The 16,386-nt window shown below is 43.0% G+C and overlaps 1 pseudogene; it reads right to left on the bottom strand.

The window, feature by feature from the left end:
• The window catches only part of LOC111221331, a 60,907-nt pseudogene that overhangs the window by 26,496 nt on the left and 18,025 nt on the right, over positions 1–16,386 (bottom strand).

Genomic DNA, 16,386 nt, shown 5'->3' with positions numbered 1-16,386 from the left:
TCGACTTGTTGATTTTGGACATGACACATCTCAGTGTGAAGGTTAAAACTGCTCTGAGATTCACTTGCTTCCCAGAAGATGCACCGTTTGATTCTAATAACCTCTAATACCACTCGGAGGGAACGGGCTTATAAAAGAGTATTCATAAAACACATTCTGAAGCCTCTCATGTATTAAACAAAGATAAATACAGACTCTTGGAGGGAAACATAGTGTGAGCCGAGGCAGAAATCTGACAAACACATTTCACCGCTCAGACTCCATTAGTGTCATTCTTCTCGTATGTTGGATACACAGCGTGGTGTTAAAAACAGAATGGCAGTAACCAGCAACAGCTTCTGTCTCTTTGATGCAGTGGCCATTCTTACAGAAAGCAGCACTGTTTCATTTTATCCTTTTCAATATTTCATTCTGAAAATGTTTTTATTTTTTTTTTTGGAACCACTTAATCCTGACTTTAAGAGAAGAAGGTGCAAAAATGTCTGTGGCTTCATTCCACAAGCAGCTGTGGTTGGCAGCTCGGTGCGCCCACACTGGCAAAGATCAGAATTGTTTTCCATCTGAAGACAATGGTAATCTGTTTTCCCACCAAAATGTGAGACATATTTCTGCACAATTAGCAGCAGACCTCTTACGGTCATCTCCGCGGTGGCTCCAGGCTGGAGGCTGTGCCGACGCCTGCTGGGAGCCGTGCTGTCTGACCGCCAAGCCGCCGCTACATCTAACTGGAAATACATCAAAAGACACTCTGCATAAGAGCAGGCCACTCCTTATCTGAAATGAAGTATTGCAGCCATTTGCTCAACTGATCCCATCGGGGAGCAGGAAGGGGGGAAAGTAATTGGATGATCAATCTGCCAATGGCAGGTTTCCATCACAGAGTAGCTGAGTGTGCCGCCGCGGTCCCACTGGATAAACACAGGCTCTGTTATACTGGCTGTGATTACATGGAACAAGTGGGGTTTTGTTTTAAATAAATATCAGTGTTATTGACAAATACTACAAAAGTATTTGGTATGAGAGCTGAAGAAAACAACAGGCGGCAGAGGGCAAACATAAAGAGTTTTCACCTGCAGTTACTGGTTTTACTGCTGCTGCAAGTCTTTGATCTGAGAACCGTTGCAGTTATAAAGTGGGAGAAGAAGAGTTACCCCCAGCACCTTCAAGGACCCTGTTCAGACCTGCCACTAACATCCGTCTGCGGCGATCCGATCGCAGGTGGACAGCTCCAAGATCGGCAGTTCACACCGGGATTAAAGTTCGATCCATTTGAAGCAGTTAAATATTCTCTCTCTCTCTCTATCTCTCTCATATAAAACGGGGAAGTGAGTGAGATCCAATTACACTCGAGATGCATGTGGAGACACATTTTAACGCTGGCTCTGGTAGTTTATGATTCTGTTATTCTCAGAGAGAAAATAAAGTAAAAACGAAAGTCATATAAAATATTAATAATTGGTGTGAAATGTCATAATTGCCATGTGGTCCTAAAACAACATACCTCTGGCGTGGAGGCATAACAAAAAAAAACAGTGTCCAGAAGTGTGGAGCGTTATTGAAGTTGGAGATTCCTCCAGCTTGTGAACACACCACAGATCTAAAACCAACTGTCAGCTACATAAAGACGGAGAGGCCTGCAGCAGATCAGTAATCAGACGAAAAAATGCAAAGAGCACCAGCGCGATCCCTCAGTACTGTTTATAAAATATGCATGAGTAAAGAAGTGGAAACAGTAAATCAGTGTTATGTATCCAAGCACTTTGCAGTGCTGGTAGGAGGAGAGTTGACACACAGACTTATCGCAGTGTGTTTTTCTGACTGTGAGAATCATCCATAGTTCTCAGAGAACAGCTGTGACTAGATTTAACACAATAACAAACCAGCTACTTGGCAACTTTCAAACCCCAGGGTGACATGGCCAGAGGAGAGGAATGAATAACACCTCTCTCTGCATCATCAGCTCCACAACAAAGACTCCTGATTAAAAAAAAAATTTTAAAAATCTGTGCTGGAGCTGTTAATGTGCCGGTGTGGTCGAACTGGCAGCGTCCCAGGTGTGAAGGTGTGAAGGTGCACGACTCTCCCCATCAGCGACGCCTGGAAACAAGGTTTTGCTGCTGTAAACAATTGTCAACTCGTTCCCGCTAATAAGCTTGGAAGTTTAATTTGGTGCCAGAATCCTGGACGTGATAATATGGTGGTGATATGCCTGAGAAAAAAAAACTACTAATGATGCAATAATGAAACCCTACAGTATCTTACAAACACTATATTTACTCTACATACTGCTAAATAACATCTCTACTGTTGTTTTACCCGCCTTTCCATTTAAGGTGGTTCACACACTGTTAGCTTTAGGCTACTGAGGCGTTTGGTAACGTTTAGGGAAATAATGTTGGTTTTGATTAAGACTATATATATATATTATATATACTATATATATATATATTTTAAAAGCCTAATGTGCTGATTTGATTTCTCCTGAAACATGAAGCCAACACTGAAGAACCAAAAACTGCAGTTCCTTAATGACCAACAGATTATCGCTTCCATCATCTGAGCAATCCCCATAGACTCCCATGTTAAAATGTCTTTAACTTTACAGCAGAAATGCAGGGTAAACCATTCTCCGTGCTGACGTGTGTGAATAGCTTCAAAAGCTGTGAAAATGGAGCATTTTGTATTTGTTTCTATGGATGTTTCACTTGAATGTGAGTCTCAACTGAAATCCACTAAAACGTCTACGAATCCAAGCTGACAACAGCTCGTGTCCAACATGAAGGAGGAAGCTACAGTGAATACATTTCAAGGCTACAGGGGGTGAGTCTCAGGATGAACTATTTGAAGTAGACAGCAGTTGAATAAGGAGCAGAGGTGAAGTTTGAAAGTACTGACAACAGCTGAGGCTGGTGGATCTACGAGAGCTTGGCGATCTGAAGCCAAGAGAAGCTGATGGGTTGGAACATATGAGGCTCCGCCAGGCACATACTGTTAATGCACACACTCTCTCTCTCTCCTCGTCTCACCTCAAACACACACGTCTTCCTCCTCCCTGAAGAAGAAGAAGAAGAAGAAGAAGAAGAAGAAGAAGAAGGAGGAGGCAGCTCTCTGTTCTTTTCTGTTTCTATGTAAGTGGCAAGTTACAGCCTCTCTCTCTCTCCCTCTCTCCCTCTCTCTCTCTCTTTGCTCCGTCTGGCCATAAATCCGTGAAATGACTTGGGCTTCACCAGCGAGTATTCATCGCCCACGCTCGGCCACAAACGCTAAGCTGCCAGACACACATGCAGCCATTCACCCAGTGTGACCATCTTTACACAGCAGGGGGGGGGGGTCTATGGGAATCACACTATTGTCATTATCAGTGTGGCCGAGTGTTGACATAACGATATCACAATAACCCCGCTCCTATACTACTGGACCTGCGCTGATAATGTGCTGATATTGGTGTTATGTTTACGGCATTTAAAGGGCCAGCACTTCCTTACTGGCGACTTCATACGACATTTGATCTAAACAAAGAGTGAGTGGTGATTACTGATATAAAACTCATCATAAGAGGAAAAAGTATAAAGGCCATTAATATTTGCGTGACTGCAAGAGGTTGTTTCCGTCTGTTAGTGCAACCAAAAAGCCGTTAAATGATCTGTGTGATGAGTTTCAGAGCTAACATTCCCCTCTGCTGCTGGTTTCGATGGAATTTGTGCACACCACTCGGGCTGATCCAGAGTAACAACAGTCAGTTAAGACGACGACCAAGGGGCTTCTCTGACTTTTAATAAACCAATTAGCATGTGCTCAGGTCTTTCTCTCTAACCCCGTCTCCCAGAAATTCTGTTTATATACAACCAATTTGCAACAGCAAACATGTCTTGTAGGAAATGTAACTGTGTCCGGATCACGCTTCCTGTTAACATAATGAAGACTACTGCTGTTGACTTGACAAGTCGCAGACTGGATGAAACCGAATGCATCAGTAAGATGAGTTTGTTTTCCGCCGAAATATCTGATCTCGCTGTACAATATCCGCTTTATGTGACTATACATTCCTATGAGGCACTCACAACACTTTAACCTGGTTTAATTCTTATTTTACACTCTCCCTGTGTTTTATTTGTTGTTTTAAGTGTTGATCCATAAGAAAATATATATTTTCTCCCAGTTTGCAAAGTGGATAAATTACTATGATTATTTCCTCCGGACATCAAACTCATGTCAGTTCCAACATGTGTCCAATACTATGTGAAACCATGACCACAGAGCGAGACAGGTGCTAGTTCTTCTGTCTCGGCAACACAGTGGGATTTAGACATAAAACAATTCTAGTGGTTCAGGAAAATCCCTCACATACTGAGGGTTTGAATTCAGATACTTCACAGATTCTAAAGGCTCGTACTGTATACAGCAGAGAAGGGAAATAAATGAGGGGAGAGAAAAGTTGACACAGGGAGATATAAAAGAGCCGTTGTCAGCTCTGATAGCAACACTTGCTCACTTTGTAGCTCTGTGTCACGCTTGAGTGCTGGCTGTAAATCAGAGCTGCCTGCTGGTCAGATGTGGCGGCGGAGAGAGGCTGAGAGAAGCGGAGCGAGAGATAAACTCAGAGGCAGAGGCCAAATGGTGGTGGAGGGTGGTGAGGTGGTCGGGGTCCCTCTCTCCCCTCACACAGGGAGCTGCCCTCAACTGAGACCTGTAATTAGACAAAATATAATTTAAGTGTAAAACAAAAAAAAACCTGCAGAGGAGAATCCGCAGCGTGCGCGGGGGGGGGGGGGGGGGCGGGGGGGGGGGGGGGGGGGGGGGGGGGGGGGGGGGGGGGGGGCTAAACCCTTCCATCTGCCACACGGTGGAAATTAAGAGAATAAAGCGAAAGTGAAGATGCTGCCTCCTGATGTTTCCGCTGTTCTTTCACAGCAGGGGGGTAATTTCATGGACAACTTCCTTTTAGTGGGAAAAACATTTGAGACGAGAGGAGCGTCGTTTCATTTCTGATAGCACCTAATAAGCACAATGAGACCATCTCTGGCTTCACAGTCTACACACACAACCGCAGACAGGGAAACTGAAATGCGAGATAAAGGTGAAGAAAAAAAGATAAATGGAACTTGACAGTCTGCACATTCAGTCCGATTAGTTGTTAATTTCCTTTGTATTACTAATTTTTTGTCTCGCTTGGGGCGACTGTGGCTCAGGAGGTAGAATAGCGGGTCATCCACTAATTGGACGATCGGTTGTTCGCAGTCTGCATTTGAAGTGAACCTCAAATTTGCATCAACGTTTGTGTGAAAGTGTGTGTATGGTAAAAAAAAGGTCCATTGTAAAGCACTTTGATTGTTCAGTGAGACTAGAAAAGCTCTATATGAGTGAAGTCCATCCATTTATCATTTAGTTTTTGGCTCTCATCTACGGTGGCCCGGAGAGCTCAACGCATGCAAACAGAAAAACACAAACAAATTCAGAAAACCTCTTCATCAATTTGACAACAAACGTGCTGCAAGTACTCAACAGAAGAGTTACCAGGGGGAGATTATTCAGAAACCGAGCCTTAAAACCAGCCGTCAGGACTTCTGGAACTTTGTGATGTCACAACAAAGCAGTCACCAAGCCCCGCCCACCTGGACCCACCATCCAAACTTTGCAGGATGTTTTACCTGAAAGCTGCTGTATTTTTATTGTATCACTCAGAAAGATGTAAAACTACACTTAGATGGTTTTTATATCTTCTTATGGATCAACACTTCAAATAAAACACAGAAGAAGAAGAAGAAAATATGGCGCTTTAAAATAGGAGCTTATAACTAGTAGCAGTAACTGGTACTAGAACATTTTTTTGGGCTGTATTCCCACCATGAAGCTGACACTAACTTTTTTTTTTCACGAGTGAATCTTAATCTTTATTGATGATTTTTGAAAGCGAGGAAAAAGTAAACAAATAAGCCATAATAAGACGAGTGGAGACTGGTGCATGTGTTACGTCAGTCTTCCACCTTTTATCTTCAGTCTTACAGAAAATTACCTCTCATCTCGCTGAATGAGCATGTGAGGCAGATATGAAGCGGCACACTGTGAGTCTGAACCACACTTCATAATAAATCACTTTTTTTTCCTCTGCTCCTCTATCAGCCAGTCGCGCCTTCATTTATTATGCAAGGGTTCAAAGCTGAGCATTGATTTGTGCTTTTCCGCACAGAAACTGTCCGGGATTATTCTCTCCAGCGCTGTAACACCAACTCCTCAACCAGAGACCAGAACTGATTGAAGTTCACTTTGTCCGTGTGTCTCTTAAGCCTTAATTACAGCCCAACTCATTTCTTATCAAAGGACAGTGGTGGTGAGAGGGAGTGTCAGAGCAGATGTCCCGCAGAGGTTAAGTCCCACCCCTGCAGCTGTGTAATGTTCTCCCATCCATCCTGACGACAGAGGGCCGGGACCCGTCCCCGGTTCCAGGCTGTTTTCACACAACTGAGTCTGTCTGAATCCTAATGGAAAAGTTTACCTGTAGCTCTGCCTCACACCATTTCCTCTAAGACTTATTCATATACAATAACTTCTTATTAGCTGAAGAGGATCTGGAGGAAATATAATGTTGCTGGATAACAGTTTTTCCCAACGGGCACACAGCTGCCTCCAACATCGTAAGCCATGGATGGTTTGGTCGAATGTAGGCTGTGGCGTCAGGTGATCAAAATTCAGTGTCAGTAGGACGTCCGATGCCGACGTCAGGTTGATGTGGAAGACTGACGACAACTGACGTTAATATTTTCTTTTATAATCTGTTTTTGTTAAGTTACCAAAATCCAACGTCTCACAACAAAAAAAGCCCATGCTACACGCTGCCCACATACATGTGCACAATGACACCTTGATTTTGTTTGGCAATAGAAACAAGGTTCCAAACAAACTCGTCTTAAAATGGCGATTTTCAAAAGGAAAAATATTGACACATCTTGTGTAACTTCAGACATGGAGCTGTTTGTGCTGCACACGGCAAGAAGCGGTGGGAGAGTTTTGCCTCTGGGCTCAGATGGGTGTTAACCTCTAAATGAGTCTCAGGCAATGAAACATCTCATTACCGTGGAGACGAGAGGTAAACACATCCTTCAACGAGGGACGGTGACAAAGAGCACTAATTAACAAGGAATTAAACACTTTCTTAAGAGAGCTGGGGAAGGGAGAGAGAGAAAATGAACACACAAACACACACACACACACACACACACACACACACACACACACACACACACGCTATGCGACAATAGAAGAGAGATGTTTGCAGCAGAAGAGCGGCAGCAGAGAAACACAAACAAAAGGCCACATTTGCTGAACAGAGAGGAGCCACGCTGCAGTGGAAATGTTGTGACTTTTATTTTGAAAGATTATGATTAAACTGTCATCATTCGTGTGGAAAATGGGCAGCCATGATGAAATGACCAATTACTGCAGCCCTCAGCCACCGAGACACAAACAAAGCTTCTGTGTGGCACTTTACAGGTAAATACAGCCCCCCCCCCCTCCCTCCTCTGAGGTTGTAGAAAGGTGCTTCGTTTTATATTCAGCCTTAATCTAACATCTATAGCTTGCAGTTTAAATACTTTTCTTACAAGCTTTGGGAGTTTAGTGCGGCGTCGTGTCAAGTTATCATCAAAGACATTCCTAGTCGTCCACTGATCACTCTGGTTTCCAGCACAGATCTCATATCAGAAACGGAGCTTGCACAGTTTAGCCTGTCTTTGTGCGAGGAGGTCAGAGACAGACGGAGAACTTTGAACAACCCTCTGAGACGAGGAGTTTCTGTTTCAGAAGGATTCAAAAGAGTTCAGACGGCAAGAATTTACAAGCAGCTTTCAGTAATCAGCAACCGAGTCACTGATCGGTGACTTTAATTTAAAGACAGGGAATTCCTCCCTGTGAGTCGCACTGAAGCTCCTGATCTGTACCGTCAGGAATACACAAGTTCCTGTCTTAACAGGAAGTGACTATGAAAAGAAGCCAGGGGTTCAGCAGTGCACGGGGGCAGCTTGTGAAATACAGAAATGAAAATATACAAATAAAGCTAAATTATTATGACAAATTTAGCTTGTATCTGTTCAGACCCATATGCAGATGTATTATATGTACATATGTTGAAATATATTTATATAATTAATAAAAATACATAAGATTTTATATGAAACCTATTAGAAATTAGAACAATTCCCTATATTGACATATACTGTATGTCTAGCCCACACAAACATGTATGTTCATGTATGTATGTGTGTATTATACACAGCTGTTACATGAATATACTGTATATCCAAAAGACTGTCAGTATATGTTGATATTATAAACATGAAAAGAGCTTTTTCCCAATATGAGAAAATAGACGTTTAACATGAATGAGAAATTAATAAAGAAAACATATATAAAGAAATATATATGTAACTTGTTGAAATAAACTAGCATATATACATTAAATATATATTGTTAATGTATAAGCTCACATCATGTTATACTATAGAAAAACTCCTCATAGATACTTTTAATATACTGTATTTACTATGGATATTTAATAGATGTTATAATATATATATATATATATATATGTGATTATAACATATCCCCTTATAGGTGAGACATGGCAGCTACACTTTTGATATAAGAACATCTACTGTATGTCATATATTATATTTCTGTTTTGGCGTGTGTGTGTGTGTGTGTTTGCGTGTGTGTGTGTGCGTGTGTGTGTGTGTGTGTGTGTGTCTGTGTGTGTGTGTGTGTGTGTGTGTTCTCTGTACCTTTGTCACTGAAGTCGTCGACCAGGATGACCTCTGCGATGAGCTGTGGAGGAGAGCGGTTGAGGATGCTGTGAACAGTCCTCAGCAGCGACGACCAGCCCTCGTTATGGAACGGGATGATGATGCTGGTGTTGGGCAGCTTCTCTGAATACAGCTTCTGTTTACAGCTACACACACACACACACACACACACACACACACACATAAATAAAGCTGTTAACAGTGGGATGGTGGACATTTTACAATCCTGTCCTTGTTTTTTCTTTCCCCACTTCTGTTGCAGGAGGGAAGAAAGCATCTCATTCATTCCTCTGGTTCCACACTCGCCTCCTCAGCACATCCTCAGGGCACTCAGGTGACATATGGATTCAGCGCGTGAATGGATGTGTTTGAGCAGGATGGCCGACAGCAGTTCAAATCCAGATGCAATCTTCTTTAAAACTACATTTCAATGCATTTCCTATCATTCGCTTTTCAGTGAAAATTGTGACTGCTCATGTCTCAGAGAGAGAGAGAGAGAGAGAGAAACAATTTCAGGCAGTCCTTTCTGTTTGATTCATACATTCACACATAGATCAATCGTGCAGATTGTTTCCCAGCATGTTGCTCAACACAATGTATGATAATAAAGTAGCAACATGCAAAGCAACATGTTGTTTCCTGCCATGAGAGCAATGGATACAACGGCATGCGCTTCCTGTAGGTCGTCCATGCGAGCTGCTTATCACGACCCCCGAGGAATTTTATTTATCACTTCTTAACATTGTGAGATACGACACTTTGACACTTTCGTCAATTTAAATCTTTGTTTGTATCCTGATGATGAAATGTTTATGGTCTGGATCTCCATCTATCAACATCAAACCTTCTGACAGTCATTGTGGAGACGGACGTATTCTCAGAGTGTGTCTTAACCTTAACTTCCACCATGGTCACTTCCTCATCCGGAGGTCACTGGCCAGGCGGCGTAGAGGGTGGAGGCGGCAAATAACAACCGACCACAAACTCGCCTTCAAACCTTCTAACAAATGTGAGCGACGCCTCTTCTTCCTGAGGAACCTCCGCAAACTCCAGGCCGGCCAATCAGCTCCATTAGCTTTCCACAGGTTGTTGTTGTTAATAGTTTTCCAGCTGCTCTCGCGAGGCGTCGCCACAGCGGATCACCAGCCGTATGTTGGATTTGGCGCAGCTTTCACACCGGCTGCCCCTCCTGACGCAAACCCAGGGATTAGCTGCCAACCTGCTCTACCACCTGAGCCATGCCACCCCTCTCTCTATCTATTAGCTTTCTGCAGGTGCTTCATTGAATCCATCATCACCTTCAACATAACAGCCCGGTGCTTTCACCTTAAATCCTCTCAACAAAACCATCAGAATGAGCAGCAAAATCACTGGACCGGAGCGAGAAGCATGAAGCAGCTAAACAGCAAAACAGACTCAAATCAAAAGGACTACAAATCCTACACACACACACACACACACACACACGCACAACACGACCAACACAGCCACCAGCCTTCAGGCTGCAGGAGAAGTCACTCACACTCAGGACCAAGCAGCCATGTCAAACTTTGTGCCTGCATCCGTCAGAGCTAGCTCTAGCTCGGGGCTTGAGCCGATTCATTTACCGTTTATCTACGGATATTTTTAAGCTGTTTTAAACAGTTTTAAACAGTTTTAAACTTTAAACTGTACTTGTTTGTTCCTGCAAACACAGCTCCTAATGGATAAATTAAGTTATTTTCAATTGATTTGAAACGTAGAATATTTTTCTCGGGATTAATGAATTATCATCTGGGGAGTTTGTTGTAGCTTTGACCTTTTCTACAATTCAAGGACCTTCAGACAGACAGGTCGCTCAATGGAGCTCACGCAGTGATGCCAGTGATACGTTCATCCTAATTTCATCCTAAGTTGCTATTCTAATTTCATTATTTGAAGCACATGCAGCTGTTATCAGCTGCCAACACACGCTCCGATGACGGGCTACAGCGAACGCCTCGCACACGCTCATCACAGCCAGCGGCAGGACCCCTGCAGAGCAGCTAATCATGGGAAGAGACTTACGCTCCCTCACTGACGGAGAGAGAGAGAGAGAGAGAGAGAGAGAGAGAGAGAGAGAGAGAGAGAGAGAGAGAGTAGTGAACTGTGTCAGTCGATCAGTGTCTGTGTTGAACATCAGCCTGCGTGTTATTCATTCAAATATGAACGCAGGGAGACAGGCAGGCCGGGTGATCGACAGGCGGCCGACCAGTGAATCTTAACAAAGCCTGTCCAAGTCCACAGGCGAAGGAGGTGCGTGTGTGTGTGTGTGTGTGTGTGTGTGTGTGTGTGGGGGGGGGGGTAAGTGTGTGCTTCAATTAAATCTCGTCAGCGTGCAGAAATCGAATGTGTCAGTCGCAGGTCTGGGACCAGCTGCCTCGGAGGCACAGACAACACGCCAATCACCAGGAGGCAGCAACATGCCTACAGGGCAGATGAAGTGAGTGGGGGGTAGTGGGGGAGGAATATTGAGGGGGGGGGTTAACAACTGGTTGATGCAGAGAGCAGGTGTGTCCATCTGATTGGACACAGGAGCGTGATGAGTGTCTGGCAGCCGGGCTGCAACACCAGCTCTCAGCAGCATTCGTTCACTTAACACATTTACATGCTAATAATTCAATTACTGCGGCATTAAAGCGAGACTGTGGTTGGAGCAGCTGCCGTGTAGACACTTGATGTTTACATGACAGCTGCCTGTCTGTCGGCCCATAAACATAACTATAACTTCAACGCAGCGGCGGCAGAGAAGAAGAAAACACTCAGATAATCACTTTTCTAACAGTCACATGAGTTTTTGAAGAAAAGAAAAAAAACCCTGACTCAGACAGAAGGTGCAACAGATCAGAAAATATGCTAATGTGAGTCATGTTGGAGGGAAATGACAAGCAGTGTATTCTGTGTGTGTTTGGAGGAATTGTTGTGATGCACACCAGCATTTATTTTCACTGTAATTCCATCCACAAGAAACACGATGACAGAATGTGTGACTATTCTGGTCATGGGTTTCAAACACTCTCTGTATAAAAGCAGGGGGGGGGGACTCTGAATTCCCCACAGGAGTCAATGTGAGCGTGAAGTGTTTGCCCTATATCAGACTAGCCATCAGCAGCTTCCAGTCCTCCAGGACCCCGCCAAAAAAAAAAAAATCTAAAAAGTTTGGACTCGTGAAAATCATGGCACAATAAAAAATGAATGTTAAAAAAAAAACAAAAACTAACATAACACCTTGAATATTTATTTATTAGGCCTTTGTTCTGAAAGGTTCTGTTGAAAAGAAGATGCAGAGTCACTGGAACGATCAGCACTGGAAGACACAGACTCGTATCTGGACTTGCACTCTGATAATGAAGACGTGCCCAAATGGGTACGAGCACATTCCATAGGAAGTGGAAACACACCAGCGTCCCGACCAGGATTCACATCTTCCATCAGTTAGCTTTAAAACAAATGTTAGCTCTGTGTGGTTGAATGTTTGGAGATTTATTCTGAGCACCTGACAGCACAGAAGGGTCGGGGCAAGAGATGGGTAAGGTCAAGCAAGTCCGGCTTTTAAACACAGATAAGAAAGAAGCGGCCCTCCTGGGGAAACTGGCAGAGAAGAAGCATCAAAGCTGCTTTCCACATGAAAGAAGAGGGAGGGTCAAGTGTCAGAGGAAACTTCTTGTCAGGCAAAAAGAGCAGCTGTGATTAAAGGCCTTTTTCACAATGTCATTCTGGGATTGAAAGCGAGCACACGGGTCACGACAGGTTCTGGTTTCTTAGAGAGAAATTCTAAAACTTCAAAATCTTTTCTTTTTTTTTTGGTCACAATTTCCTGAAATTACGTTTCTATAGACGTGACAGGAAGAAGACTTAATGCCTCTTGGCTAAAGTAAAGGAATGAAGTTTGATGCTGAACTCACATTATGCTAATGTTAGCTATGTAGCGATAACAAAACTTCTTTAAATAAACCTTTAAATAAACATTTTATCACGTGACGTCACAGTGTGAATGAAGAGCACTTCCAGTACGTAGAAAGACTCTATACAAGCAGCTTGTTCCGACCCCGTGTTTTACTGACGGGTGACCTTTATTATAATTATGACGGGAACAAAGAGGGAAGTCAGGTGACGTAGAATCAAGAGCGACCAAGTCTATGTCAGGAGGTTCAGGTTCAAGACTTTCACTGGTGCTGTGTGAAGATGGAATCATTGAGTAAGCCAAAGCACGCACGCACACACACACACACGCACACACGCGCACACACACACACACAGGACTCACTTTGCGTGGCGGATGTCAGGGAGGGAGCGGTTCAGGGAGATCCGGTCGCTGACGTAAATGTTGAACCCGTTCTCCCTGTAGGCCTGGTCCACCTGGTCGGTCTCTGACAGAGGGAACGGCTTCCCCTGTTCACCGTTACCTACATCAAACACACACACACACACACACACACACACACACACACACACACACACACACACACACACACACACACACACGTCAGTGCATGACAACATGCAGTACACCCTGGAAAACTACATAGATTTAGTGGAGACTTTTACTTTGAAAAGTACACCAGCATCTCAAAAGTTATATTTCCTACTTCTCCTATGCTTTTCAAAGTAATGCTAGTACATGTTTATGAAAGTAAGGGTTAGTTTGTTGTAATCTATAATGTGTACACTTCACACTCCCTCTGGCTTCACTTTCTCTTGTCTTTCTGTATTTCTTGCTGGGAGCGTTGGCATGTTCTTCGCTCTGTTTATATTTGGTGTGTTTGCTTTATATGTGCTGTGTATGACGCTCAATCAGTTGAATGAGTGTAAATGAATAAAAATATCCAAAGGCAGTCAGTTTAATATCACAGAAGACTGAATAATCACATTTGAGAAGCTGGAACCAGTTTGGGAAAAAAAAACAAAAAACATTGCTTATCAAAATATTTGCCAATAAATTTTCCGTTGATTAATCGGTTCTTTCAATTTCATACCTCCACAATATATCACAAATCAAGTATGTTCCTAATCACTCTCTAACGACCCTTTTTTTCCACACACAAAACTTTCTGAAATCTGAACTCATTCCAGCAGCGCAACAAATTACACAGTGCTGCATGTTTCATTAGCCACTCATCAACGCACTCTACACAAACACACGCACACGCATGCGTGGAGGCTGATCTATAGTCAGAGGAGGGCATCAAATTAAAGCGGGCTGCCTTGTTCCATTAGGCAGAAACGGTGTGTCTATATTCCTGAAGGTAATAACTGTGGAAAATAACTTCTCACTTTAATGCCTCATTTCAAAGATAAACTGTTCTACTTAACGCTCTACTTTTCTGCCCATGTAATAAACTTGTTACGTACTACGTCTTCGGGCAAATGTGATCTGAGAAATATGTTGAAAATTCACTTATTAGATTATTTTTTAATGGAGTCAGATTTTTTTTTGTTGTTGTAATTTTTCTCTTGAAAATTGGATATTCGTGGATCTAATGTTTGTTTTTTCTGCACAACATGCAGTACATTTTACACACAACTGAAAGTAGTGACAGGGAAGATTAAAGTTCATGAAGCCTCATAATTTGGCCCCTTATTTAGGGAATTCTTTCAAACTTAAGAAGGATATTTGCATATTTAGATTTTTTTATTTTTATTGCTTTACGAAAGCCAATATCTTTGCAGCTGTCATACGTATTCCGCTTTTTCAGACTTTATTATAAAGGGAGTCGGTTCAGCGGCAGCACCCACACTCAGTGGAGCGATGCTGTGTTTCCCTGAGTGATCACCCACCTTTCCCTTTTCATGCACACATCGAAACGTCTCTCTATGGCTCCGCTCACTCAAAACGTTCACTTAAAATTTGCAAAATGAAGTGCAAGAATGTTTTTTTTTTTTTTTTTTTGAGCTTTTATTTTTCAGGCATGAGGAAGGACGTCTAAAATCCCTCATTAAAAAAAATACTTTTATTTCACTGCTGGAAGTCTTACAATTCAGGACGGTGTGCATATATTTAAAACTCATAAATGTCATTCACATTAACTGTGAGTACCGCTGAAAGGAAAACTGGGTATTTTTTAAGAAGGTGGAAACAACTGGTGACTCCACAATATGCTGCTGCTGATACATACAGACCTAACATCCTTCCTCATCCTGTTTCATCTCCTCAGGAAGCAAAAGGAACCATTGGTGAAAAAGTAAAAGTGAATGACGGGACAGAACTTTCTTCTATAAATAAAGTCATAATTACAGAACCTGGTATCCCATTAAATCTACTGTATGATCTTTTTAGAGTCTCAATCCACTTGGAGCTCGCTCACAAATTCAGCTAATTTTCCACCTAAGTATCTCTTAATACCGTATAAAAGCCAGTTAAATCTGTTACAATAGCAATAAAAAGGCAAAGGTATGTTTCCCACTCGAGGCCTCAGGCTGAATCAATGCTTATTGTAGAAGATTAGCTGTGTTTAATTATGAACTCAGAACTTTACTCGCAGCATTGATTTACAGTGCTTCTGAGAGAGGGAAATACACTCAGAGGGAATTAAGAAAAGAAAAAAATAGCTCAATTGTAGTGCTGCAGCTGTGTGTGTGTGTGTGTGTGTGTGTGGTCTCGAGCTGAAACAGAGCAGATGTTCTCAGCAAACATGCCTCAGTGAAACAACAGCATGAGCAAAGAGTTCTGGACCCACCGACGCGAGCGGCATCTCTCCTCATCGCTTCGTAGTCGTGCCAGTCTGTCCGCCGCACACCATCAAGTCCCACCTGGGCGACCCTCCTCATCTGGTTCAGCTCCTGCAGGAGCACACAGAGGACACACACACACACACACCATTATGTGGTTGGAGGGTATGGTGTCGGGCTCAGCTGCAGGAGTGGGGGGAGATGTGAGGGGGTGGCTCATGGGAGCAGGGCTAGGTTTCTTATTGGCACAAGTGTTACCTGTTAAACCGACTAACTGTCTCGTGTGAGGCAGCAGCATGTTGGACCTGGACGAAGACACATGCTGGACCCAGGGGACAACAGCTGTCCTCCTCTTGCGAATGTATAATGTATATTTCAGTTTGTTTTTGGAGAAGCTGGATTGTAAACCTGCTGGAGGCACTGGGCAAGAGAGCAGAGGAGCCTACAAAGCTAACGTTAGCATTAACAGCTGTTTACAGACTTGTGCTCCAGGGCACACTGGACACTACAGTGACTCAGTATCGGAAAGTGACGAGACAAGCCACTAGCTGGAGCTAGCTGGTTAGCATGCTAACGTCAGTAGAAGAAAACAAGTGATAGAAATAGAAGCAAAACAACAGTTTAACATCAGCTCTTGGCGAGTAAAGGGATGAAGTTTGATGCCGAACTCATGACGTTTCTTTTATCCCTGTAAGTAAACAGCTGTAAATGCTAACGTTAGCTATGTAGCAATAGCAAAACTTACAAATAGCTCCTTTAAAGAAGCGCGTGAGTGAGGTATTGTTGTCATGACAATAAACATATGAGAGGTTTCCAGGAACAATAGTTTGAAATAGTGAGCAGTGTCAGGTGGTAGTTAAAGAAAGAAAATACCTTGTGGTACTAAATAATACAGACTTGATTC

This window comes from Seriola dumerili, unplaced genomic scaffold, assembly GCF_002260705.1.
Source record: "Seriola dumerili isolate Sdu_G_001 unplaced genomic scaffold, Sdu_1.0 BDQW01000086.1, whole genome shotgun sequence".
In the NCBI taxonomy this organism is placed as follows: Eukaryota; Metazoa; Chordata; class Actinopteri; order Carangiformes; family Carangidae; genus Seriola; species Seriola dumerili.
This window is presented reverse-complemented; position numbering and strand designations above follow the sequence as displayed.